The sequence below is a fragment of the Nannospalax galili genome, unplaced genomic scaffold (genome assembly GCF_000622305.1).
Source record: "Nannospalax galili isolate Female #2095 unplaced genomic scaffold, S.galili_v1.0 scaffold381, whole genome shotgun sequence".
Classification (NCBI taxonomy): Eukaryota; Metazoa; Chordata; class Mammalia; order Rodentia; family Spalacidae; genus Nannospalax; species Nannospalax galili.
The window spans coordinates 3,296,721-3,309,507 of NW_008347312.1; positions in this window are offsets into that span (position 1 = coordinate 3,296,721).

A 12,787-nucleotide genomic window follows, 5' to 3' on the forward strand; every position below is an offset into this window, starting at 1 on the left:
GGAGCCCTTTAGAAGCAAATAAAAGACTCTGATGTTGGCTATTCCTGCTCAATAGAATAGATGGCTACCCCTGAAGAATAGTAAATGTTCATATTTTCTTAACTAGATAACATATGGTGTTTGGACTAGTTTGTATTCTAATAAATTCTAATATGGTGCGCACTTGGTGTCTGATATTTGCATATATGTTCAAGCAAATGCAGAATGCTGATTTTTTATTAATGTTATTTTTAATTGACAAACAATAATTGTATACATTATGGGGTGTAATGTGGCGTTTTGATATACGTATTAAACGTGCAATGATTAAATCAATCACCTCACTTGTATACCGTTTTATGTTGAGACATTTAAACTTTTCGATAGCTATTTTGAAGCCTACAATACATTATTATTGACTATAATCCCTCTGCTGTGCAACAGATCTCAAAACATTCCCCTATCTAATTGAATCTTTGTATCCTTTGACCAACAGCTCCCCACTCATTGGCTCTCACCTACCCCACCTTCTGATAACCTTCATTCTATTCTCTAGTTCTATGAGCTCAGCGATTTTTAGATTCTACATATAATTGAGATTACATGATGTTTGTCTACCTGGAGCTGAGTTATTTCACTATGTATAATGGCCTCCAAATTGTAAAATATTGATAAAATTTTAGTTGTTTTAAATGGACATTTTGCTTATATATTGTGCTGATTGTTAGGATAAAACCAGATTCCCACACGCCTCCTAGTTGGCCATGTATATTTCAAAAGTTAAGGTCACATAACTCTGCTTTCTGTAATCCTGAATTGCTCATTCATAGGTATAAATCTGAGTTCTCTTATTATCGCATCCTCTGTTTGTCTTTGACACAATGAGGGTTTAATAACAAATGGAGTCAACACAGTGGCAAAAAGCTTGAACTTCTGTGTCGGGCAGTCATGGATCCATGCTATACGTCTATTAGTGACCAGATGCATAGCCTTCAACCAGTCATTGAAGACCTCTGAAAGATTGTCTTCAGCTATAAAGGGCTGAGAATTATAATTGTTTCCATTCTCCACAAGGCAAGTAGATGGTATCGTGGTTAGATACCTACAGTTGGTTCAGTTATTAAATGGTATAACTTTCTGGGCTACGTGACCTTTGGCAAAATTATAGATCTCTCTGAGTCTGAATTTCCTCTCCACAAAGTGGACTGACTGATCCAGTAGTACCTCCTGGAATTCTCATTAGTAGCAGACTTTTAAGGCTTCTCTTGTACATCACTTTACAGGAGAGAATGCTGGGCCCAACGAGGTGAATGACTTTGTCCAGAGTGAAGCCCGGGTCACTCCACATGCTACCCTTTCCACTCCATCTCACTGGCTTCTCTGAAAGATTCTGACTCATCCTCCAAAAGATCCCATTATCTTTATGCCCTTTTCAGAGCTGGAAATATTCCATAGTTTTGCAACTCTTCAAACCCAGGTCACCCAGGCATGAGATATAACTGCATCACCATTAAGACACTCCACTTGACCTTTCTTTGTAGGATAGAACTTTATTTAAATTGACTCTACCAACTCTCAAACTCCGTATTAATTTTCCCACACAAACCACCATCATTTCTGACAGCCACCCACAAACTATTGTCACAATCCATCTTTGCATCAACTTAGAGAATGGAAGTGACATATAAGTTGTGGGGAGGTACAGAATAGCAAAGAATTTGATGAAAGGGTCACAGAATCTCTTAAGCATGGCCACAGTAGCTCATTAATTTTTTGCTTACCAACTCAGAAAAGCAGGACACAAGTGAGCTGATGGAGGATGGACAGTTAGATAATGATCCTTTTGTTAATGTGATTTAGCCTCTTTGGAGGTTGAGCAATTAATCCAAGCACTTGCCAGTCACTACAAGGGGGATAAGGGGCTTGTGTCTATGAGGATAAATAGATACTGTGAATATTCTGGATTTACTGGGAGAATGCCACTATTGTGCCCCCAAAAAAAAGAAAAAAAAAGAACTTCCTTATTTAAAAAGGAGAAAAATAGGGCAACGGAGAAGAAAAGTTTTGTCATAAAGTCTGCATTGGGTATTCTGCATATGGAGTTCTGTTACCTAAAGAACAACAGTAACACAAAATGTCTCTCCAGGGGAAGATGAGAAAGAGGAAGTGAGCTTAAACTGTAGTAGAAGGTATCTGTGCTAAACCCAAAGAACAAATCTTCATAAGGATGTCTATTAACTCCACAAATGAGTTTCAGTGGGAGTTCTCAGAATCTGCTTCTCAGAGTCTTACAGGGAACAAAATCACACTTGGGTGCTTCAGTGCAAAAACTTTAGTCAAGAGACACTTAATGATAGCCTGAGCAAGATTAAAGGGACAAGTAAGAGTGGTTGGGACATCTAAGAGACAATGGGGACTTTATTTCCTCCATCTGCAACACTGGGTGAAAGGGCATAGCTGGAGCTGAATGTGAACTGGCATTTTGGAAGAGAAGCCTTCCTGCAAGGGCCTTTTCCACACCACCGTCAGACACAGGATGCCAAAGCAGAGGTGAGGAGACGCTCTCAGGCTCCCTCTGCTTTCCCTCTCATCAACATTGATGCTTTCTGTTGCTGAGGCTCAAACAGAAGTCAGTCAAGAAGGAAAAGCAAATGCTTCATCTACAGTGACCAGACCCTCAAAGCACCAAAAGTAAAGAATAGATCAATGATAAAATGAGACAGGAAGCAATTGCAGAATCTGCAACAAAGGTTAAATTCGTATTTTACTCTCATTGAGTCCTTAAAGGGACAGTGAGGATCTTTGAAGTCATTTCACCTAAAGATCAATAAAGAAAGCTAAGTCCCAAGAAGAATCCCCTTTCCCAAGATCATGTAATCTAAATGTTAGTGCGCTTTATTTCCAATTATCTTCCTACACATTTTGCAGAAACACAGAATAAATTCTATGCCTTCATAAACCTGCTTTAAATTTTCATGGTTAGAAATTTCCCATATTAAACCTCAGCATTTCCAATGACCTGACTGCCAACTTGAACATCTCTAAGGATAGACAGTGGGCTCTCAGCTGGGTGTGATGGCACACACCTTTAATCCCAACACTTGGGAGGCAGAAGCAGGTGACTCTCTGTGAGTTTGAGGCCAGCCTGGTCTACATGGAGAGTCCCAGGCCAGCTGGGGTTACAGGAAGACCCTGTCTCAAAGAGACCAAAGAAAAAGCGGGCTTTCATTGAAAAACCATTGTGCCCTGGGCTCTCCTTTAGTCTTTTACTTATTTGATTGATAATTATTAAGATACACTGTGTGCCAGAATCTATTCTAGATGGTGATTCATTAGTGAAGAAGACATATAAGGCTCTTGTGGAAGTTATATTGTATGGGGAGAGAGACTACTTGAGAAAGCACATTAGATAAATTCATACAGTGATGAGTGCTGACAAGAAATAATAGTAAGTAACCAGGGTCAGACAGAAACAGCATTAGATAAATCACTTAAGGAAGGTCTGAGAAGGTGGACAAAGAACTGGAGTCCAGATCGAAAAGAAAGCAGCCTTAGCAAGAGCAATACAAGCAAAGAAATCATAAAGGGGAAAGACTTTAAATGTAAGTGACCTTGAGTTCTCGTGAGGAGAGTAGAAGACTAGTATTGCCAAGGCATCATGATCCGACAGGAGAACATTATGCAACAGGACAGGGAAGGCTGGCAAGAGCCAAATCATGCAGAGCGTTGTGGTCCTGGTGAAGATCCCGGAGGGAAACCACAGGGCTTCTTAAGTAAGGAGCTGATTCAATTTTCTCACCTCAGTCCTCACGAATCCTGAAAGGGAATGCTCTCATCCCCATTTTTTTCAGATTTAAAAAAAAAAAAAAAACCCTGAGCTTCATGAGAATAAAATTAAATTCACTTAAAATTACAATGAGCAATTGATGAGTTGGTATTTAAGCCCAGGCCTGCCTGTTTCCAAAAGCCCTTTCAGCAGGCCACCTTGACATGCTGTCTTCGACATCCCATATTCTCCAGCCCGAATTAGCAGTTTGGTCCCATTAGCCTTTTCCTCATCCAAGGTTGATATTTAGGCTAAAGGCATCATCTAATTCCATTAATGAGGATTCAGAAATCATCTAGGCAGAATATTGTGTGGTTCTATTTCATGACCCAATTTGTGTGTTTGATGAAATCTGGCAGAACAGGGTACCAGACATACAATGTTGCAAATAAAGTAATAATAAAAATTAGGAAGGCGCAAATGCGCATGCTTTTAAAACTTTCCCTGAATAACTATTAATAATATTTTCATGCCATCATTGTTTTGCAAATACTTTCATATACAGCTTTTAACTGTCCATCTTTCTCCGTAGAGATGAGCGCATGTGTTTCTGTCCAAGGTCCTGAAACTGTCCTGCCTTAGATCAACAGCAACATCAATTTCAAGAAAATTGTAGCTGGGAACTTGCTTATATGAACTTACAGTAATGGTGACAGCATGCACAAGGCTCATTCAAACTCAAAAAGGCAAAAACCCAGCACAGAAATTTGGAAATTGGTAAGAAGTCCCAACTTTAGCTGAGGAACTGTTGACAACTGATCACTGCTAGGTGAGGGAGAGTTGGCCTTCTTTAAGGAAGTGACACTAGATGGGCTGACCAGGCTCCAGTGGATGAACTCACACCAAGGGACATTTAGGGATACAAACTTGGCTCAATAGGTCTTAACATATATGACAGAATGCATGAAATCCAGTGTGGCAGGCTATGGGTGGTCCAGACAGGAAAGGAGGTCTAAATATGAACAAGATATATGGTATGAAATGCACAAATGTTTTATTAAATTTTTAACTAAAAAAGAAAATTTTAGGTATGAAGATAGAGATTGACCCTCCTCTCTCATAAAAAGATGTGTGTGTGTTATGCTGTGTGTGTGGTGTGGTGTGCTATGTTTTGTGTGTGTGTGTGTGTGTGTGTATGTGTGTGTATGTGTGTGTGTGCTAGTCTGCATATGTATGTGGTGTGTGTGTATTGTGTGTGTGTAACATGTGTGGTGTGTGTCTCTGTGTGTGTGCGCATGTGTACAACAAGCACTATATATGCTGAGCTATTTCCCTAGTCCCCCACCATGGTTTATTTTATGAAAATATTTAAGATGTGGTTCCTTACACAATCAAATTCCAATAGGATTTGCTCCTGAATCATCATTCACCTATCAGCAACATCTACATCGCTTGTAAGCTTTTAGGAAATGTAGAGCCACAGACCCCAAACCAATCTGATGAAACAGCATCTGAGTTTTAACAGCATCCCCAGGTAATTCCTACACATAATACAACTGCAATAGCCTTGCACTGGTCACTTTAAACCATTGGTTATGTAACCTTGGGGACATTTGGAGACTCCCAATTCTAGAATGATATACAGAAATCAACATTCTTTAAAGTTCTTCAGATGTTTCATTGACAACAAAGATTATTTCTTCAAATAAAATGTTAGTCACTACTGTAAATGAAAAAGAAGCAGCATCTAGCATAGACAGAAATCATTAGAGCAGATGAACAAAGACTCCACACACACTGTTGTCTCAATCAGATGTTTAATCTCTTTGGTTAAGAAATGAAAGTTGAGCTTAAAAGTCAAAGATTACCATAGCGAGATTCTTCCCTTCACCTAATCAAGATCAATAATGACTTAGAAAGGGAATCTCTTTTACAATGTGATTCAGTATCAAAAAGCCAGGCCCATGCCTCTTAAACCTACCTCCAATGTGCAAGCACTATCTTTGGGAAACACTGACTAGTAAATAATCAGCTTCTGTGACTTCTTTGTTTCAAGTATTCCCAATCTTAGTTACATTTTAGACTCACTTTGAATTGTTAAAAACATATTGCCTGATATGGTGCCTAAATGAGTTCAATCAGAATCTTCAAGAAGGGCCCAAGGAATCAGAATCTGCAAAAACATACCCAGGTGATGCATAACCAAAATTGAGAGACACTTGTGTGCTTTGTAACAATTGGCCAGCTATCGGAACTTTAAAATCATAGCTCTCCAAAAAAGAACCTGTCATTTGGCCACTAGCCAACTCATACTCCATATTTAGTTGTAATTTTATCTTATATACATCTCATAGATAACGTTTAAGTGCAAGTAACAAATCATAGCTATCAGTGACCCATTCTGAATCTGGAACAAGTTGACAAATGGGTTAAAGAAATGATCAAGCATGTGCACTATCTCTGGAAAGGTGGATTAGATAACCTTGCTTGAATCCAATGTCAATGGAAATGCAACCCAACCAATTTGGATGTTGGACCAAACACTCAGATGGTCTGAAACTGCACAGGAAATAGTTATCCAGGTCATCGCAGACATACTGTATGCTTCCCAGGTTGATGCCAAATGAATACAGAGATGACAGTTGATGACCTGTATAGAAGATGGAACATAGGAAAATTTTTTCCCTCCTTACAACAGGCTAGCCTGAGAAACAGAGAGGGAAGGGGAAACTCACATAAATAGCATCTCTTCTCTGAATTCTATAAGTCATTCAAGTATGACACAGGGAGCCAAGGTTCATAGTGTTGAAACTGAATATAGAATGATGGATGGGCCAGGCATGTGGGTTGTATGCCTTTAATCCCAGCAATCATGAGGCAGAGTCAGGCAGGTCTCTGTGAGAATGAGACTAGCCTGTTCTACATCGTGAATTCTAGGCCATCCGGGGCCACAGGGAAGCCTTGTCTCCAAAATCAAACACATAGAAAAACAATGATGGATGAGCTTCCTTCTCCATGGAAGGTGGAGAGAAAAAGGAGGATGGAGATAAATTGCCTTCCAACTGCCTCTAGCAGTGGACCTACAAGGGCTAGGGTTAAACCAACAGAAACAGAACTGGATTCCCCACACTCACTACTTCTGATCTAGGGAATCTTACAAAAGGTGACTCCACAAAGAAGCAACCGGGTGTTCTATAGTGTTAAAATACTTAAAGAAAAGAAGATCCTCCTAGGGCCTCACTGTCCTCAAAGCAGGGTGGGGCTGTGAGGAATCTCCAGAGACATATTTCTATCTTTAAGGACAGAGATCTTCAATCTTAGCATCCTTGGCTCTCAAGCTCTCACACAGTTCTCTAAGACCTCTGAAATACAAACTACTTTTAACTGACTTTTATTAATAGCAAATAGTGCTTTTAGGAGGGTTCAAATCACACACATGAAGCACTGGAAGTTTTGTGGGTCACAGGTTCCAATGAAAGGGTTATGGATCAGGCAGACTCATGTTCAAATCCTGGCTCCGCCAGTGTGTAGCTGAATGATGTCAGACAAGCCACTTCCAGTCTCTGAGCTTCTGATACATCATCTATAAAATCAGGATAAAAATACTACTGACTTCAAACTATTAACAGAATCATGAATACAATGCATCATTATTTACTTCCCTGCGCTAGGGACAGGAGAAATATTGCATGGGCCAGGACTTCTCTAAATACCTGGGTCCACTTTGAATTAACTAGGCCAGTTCCAAGATAAAAGGTTTGGCTGTGTCATACTCCAGTTCTTTCTCTTCAAAATAGAGAAAGCTTATCATTCATTACCAAAAAACCAGTGTCAGTCCCTGAAAAAGGCAAAGCATCAAGAATTTGGAAGAAGACAAGCCATCCATCGCTCCATGCTCCATTCCAATGCCCTGAAACGTGGCTCCCAATTCCATCCTAGTTCTTTCAAACAGTTTTTAACAGTTTTCATCTAATACTAATCTCTAGAGTAGAAACCAGCCATCAGGGTGAAATAGTGGCAGTTGCATAAAGGCCACCAGCCATCTCATTAGGGTTGCTATCACTGGGCTCCAGTGATAATAAAAACAGAAATAGTCCTGTTGATGAGTGAGTATTAATACAGGTCACCTATCTCTACTATGTCAACTATGTCTCTAAGGCTCTGAGAGAGAACAAACGTCCCCTAGCCAGAGACAAGGGCTTCATGTTATTACAAATTAATCTTATAAATATCTTATTTCAAGGAGGCTATCAGGAAATTACTCCCTCTTGTCATATGTATGTGCCTCTTAGTATAACTGATTGTCTGGGGCATGATGCTATGCTGTGACAAGGGACAGACCACAGCCATGAGAGAAAAAGACAGGGTCTTCCCTGAAGAGTGAGGTCATCACAGCCCCAGTCATCACAAGGACAGGCAGTTCACCAGACAGGGAAAAGGAAGTGGATTTGGGAAGGTAGTGGAATATCAGGTCCTCTTTTTCTCTGACTTGATTAGCCTACATATCTATGTGAGTCTTCCTGATGAAGGCTAAAGGTAGAATTTTTTAATTTTTAATTATTTATTAATAGCCACATAATTAGAAGAAGCATTTCATTACAATAGCATTGACATATTCAATAAGAATTTCCAGAGCTAAGATGCATCTCTTTCAAAGTTGGCTGTAAATTTTTAGGTTTACAGTTGAATTAACACAATTATACAAAATCGTACTCAGTATAAACCCTATATGACATAAAATTGAATGAGATTTTCACATTCAAAAAAAGATCTCCCATTTCATTATTAAAATGTACTGTTTTATACAGAAAAACTCATTTTTAATGCAACCAACACTTAGATGCTTGTACATGCAACTCTAGTCTCTATATAACTGATTATTACTAGTCACATTCAGGTACTCCCTGAGATCCTTGGCACCTGAGCAAGGACATAAAGTCATCAGATAGACTTCAGTGGTAATGTTTTTCAGCTCTACTAATTAACATAAAGCAAAATTTTATGCTTCTTCCTCAAATATAACTCATTTTTTTATTTATTGATTTTTTTATTTCATACAAAACATCCCAAACAATCTTATTCATCTATATACCCACATCCCAAGTGACACCTCCCATCCCCCACCCCCGCTGGAGCCCATATACTCTGTCCACTGTGCTGTCAGTGCCCCCAGCCAATCCCCAGTGTTTATCCATCCACTGAGTCTAGTCAGCCTATCTATAATCCCTGGTTTTAGGAAGATCAGCTCTCCCTCATCTAGCAGCAGACTATTGCCAATATTCCTTTAGATAAGATTGGGGTCTGCTGTTTATTTTCCCAGTTCTATGCTGGATTACTGTCTAGGAGTCTCTTGGGCCACCCTGGCCAGCAAATCAAAGGACGGTATCTCCTGTCTGGCTTTGTTTCTTGTTATGTAGCCTTTAGCCATACACATGGACTCTTAAAGAATTATATTGATCCCTTTAGTCTTTTGTTATACATTCCTCTTAGGTGTTTAAGACCATGCAGTTTGTGGCTGGCTTCACTTGGAAGTGCGGAGGAAACGTTTTCTCTGTTGACCCTCCCCTTTGTAGACTGGACACTGGTTCAAGTCCATCTGGTGGGATCTCCATGGCCTCCCTGAACAAGAGGAAAGGTGACTCACCATAGTTACAGAACATTTTAAGAGATGTTTCATACTACCCTGGAAATTGGTCAACCTTGGAGGGCAAGGAGCAAAAACTGTCCTTTAAGTCTCCATGACCAGATTAGTATAGGCCTCTAGTTATGCCTGTTAAACATACAAGAAGGTTAGAGCCACCAGTCTGTTACTTTTAATTACCATATGCTATGTAGATAAAGCCTGGGCAAAGACCGAACACTCTCAGATAAACCTTGACTAGACATATATTATGCTCCTTGAGCTAGCTGTATGTATAATTTGTCAGTAGGTTGTTGGACTAATATGGTTCCCTCTGTTTTTTTTTTTAAACTAGCTAGGCATGATTTATCGTTCACATTGTCTAATCCTTCCACCATGGTTTCCCCATTTAAAGTGCCCCAATTTTTTCCATTTCTCCCTTAATAATCCCTTTCTCCTATGGTCCCACCTCTCTTGAGCTCCTTCTTTCCCTTTATACCCAAGGTTCCTTGCATAACCCACTCTCCCCCCTACCCCTTAAAATAAGCCCATTTTTATCCATCTTTCCCTTATTAACATGTTTCCTACTGTTCTTCTCTTTCAGGTTCTTTCTTTTCCTTTACCTCCCTGTTTCTTTTCCATTATCCTGGTTCCTGTAGTTATATCTGGATACATACTCACTTATAAAGATTCAGTGCTAGGATCCACATGTGAGGGAGAACATACGTCCTTTGTTTTTCTGAGTCTGTGTTACTTCTCTTAGTCTAACAGTTTCTAGTTCCATCCATTTACCTACAATTTTCATGATTTCATCTTTCTTTACTGCTGAGCAAAACTCCATGTATAAATGAACCACATTTTCATTATTCACTCATCATTTGAGGGACAGTTAGGTTGTTTGCATCTCTTAGCTATTGTGAAAAGAGCAGCAACAAACATGGATGTACAAGCGTCTCTGCAATAGGATGAGTTCTTTGGGTATATGCCAAGGAGTGGTATAACTGGGTCAAATGGTAAGTTCATTTGTAGTTTTTTAAGAGTTCTCCACACTGCTTTCCATATGGGCTGAACAAGTTTGCAATCCCAACAGCAGTGGATGAGCATTCCCCTTTCCCCCACATCCTCTCCAACATTTGGTTGGATGTACAAGCGTCTCTGCAATAGGATGAGTTCTTTGGGTATATGCCAAGGAGTGGTATAACTGGGTCAAATGGTAAGTTCATTTGTAGTTTTTTAAGAGTTCTCCACACTGCTTTCCATATGGGCTGAACAAGTTTGCAATCCCAACAGCAGTGGATGAGCATTCCCCTTTCCCCCACATCCTCTCCAACATTTGGTATCATTTGTTCTCTGTTTCTAATTTCATTACATATTCTGGATGTTAAACCTGTCAGATATGTTGCTGGTGAAGATTTTCTCCCATTCTGTGGGTTTTCTCTTCACTTCCTTGGTTGCTTCTTTTGATGTACAGAAGCTTTTTAGCTTAATGAGGTCCCATTTGTTGTTTCTTGATCTCTTTTCCTGAGCAATTGATGTCCAGTTTAGAAAATCCTTTCCTACACCTATATCTTGTAGGTTATTGCCAATGTTTTCTTCTAACAGTTTCAGAGTTTCAGGCTTTGCATTAAGGTCTTTGGTCCATTTGGAATTTACTTTTGTGCATGGTGAAAGATAGGGGTTTAGTTTCATTCTTTTAGAGGTGAAGATCGAGTTTGCCAGCACCATTTGCTGAACATGCTGTCTTTCCTCCAGTGAATGTTCTTGGCCCCTTTGTCAAATAGCAGGTGGCTGAAATTGCATGTACTCACATTTGGGTCCTCAGTTTTGTTCCACTGGTCTACAGGTCTATTTTTGTGTCAGTACCATGTTGTTTTTATAACTATAGCTCTGTAAAACAGTTTAAAATCTGGTATAGTAATCCACACAGCATTACTCCTAGTGCTCAGGGTTGCTTTAGCTATCTGAGATCTTTTGTGCTTCTATATGAATCTAAGGATGCTTTTTTTCCAATTCTGTAAAGAATGTCATTGGGATTTTGATTGGCCTTGCATTGAATCTATAAATGGCTTGTGGTCATTTTCTTTCTCTTTTTTTGCTATAAATATACACAATTTTTAAAATATTTTTTAGAAGAAGCATTTCATTACAGCTTTAACATACTCAATAACAGTTTCCAGAGCAAAGATACATCTCTTTCAAAAGTGTTTATAAAATTTTAGGTTAGCTGTTGAGTTAATACAATTATACAATATTTAAGTCACCTAATGTATGCCATAAATCAACTTATATTGTTCTTTTTGAGATAGAATCTTACTACCTAGCTCAGGCTGGTTTGGAACTTGTGATTCTCCTACTTCAGTCCCTCAGGTGCTTGGATTTTGGTATGTAACTCCAAGTCCATCCATGTAACTTTTGATCAAAGGAAGTTGCAGTACAGTAACATTGACAAAATTTCAAAACAAGAGCATGTCTCTGGGAAGCTGGACAGTCATTCTCATGATCCCTGAATTTGGGAGGTTGAGGTAGGAGAATTATGAGTTCCACAGACAGATTCTTTCTCAAAACAAACCAACAATCATAAATAATACTGCATGTCTCATTTCCAAAGACAGTAAGTGTCATAGTTTAGAGCCATAGCTTCTTGAACTGAGTCCTAACCCCAAATATCGTTTGCGTAACTGAATGTGGGGGTCGTGCAAAATTTGGCAATAGCAAAAGACATGGTATGAATCTAAGGTGTTGCTGGCTGCACTTGCCTATATCGCAACTCAAGACTCTGTTGCAGCCTTGGCTCTGAGCACAGAACCACGGGCATTTCGCACTGAACATGTTGTTGCGTCCCCTAACACCAGTGGACAGTGCCTGATTCATGTTATGAATTGTAGTTTTTTGAGTGGACATGTGATGTTTTCTGCCCTTACAGAAGCATAATGGAAAGCAGATTTTAAAGAATATTTTCCTGCCGGGTATTGTGGCGCACACCTGTAGTCCCAACACTTGGGAAGCAGAGGAAGGCAGACCTCTGTGAGTTCAAGGCCAGCTGGGTCTACATAGTGAGTTCCAGGCCAGCTGGGGCTGCAGGGGGACCCTGTCTCAAAAAGACCAAAAAATATATATTTTTTTTCCTACCGCCATTCCTCGCTATGTAAGTGTCAAAGTAATATATCTTTGGGTTATAATGTGTTAGAATGCTAAATTTTGGTAATTTATGGAATGGCTCAAATAATACAACTCTACTATTATATTTTTTGGTCTTTTTTAATTATTTATTTAATAACCATATAATTAGAAGAAGCATTTCGTGACAACAGCATTGACATATTCAATAACAATTTCCAGAGCTAAGATGCATCTGTTTCAAGATTGGCTATAAATTTTTAGGTTTACACTTGAATTAATACAGTTATACAATATTGTACTCA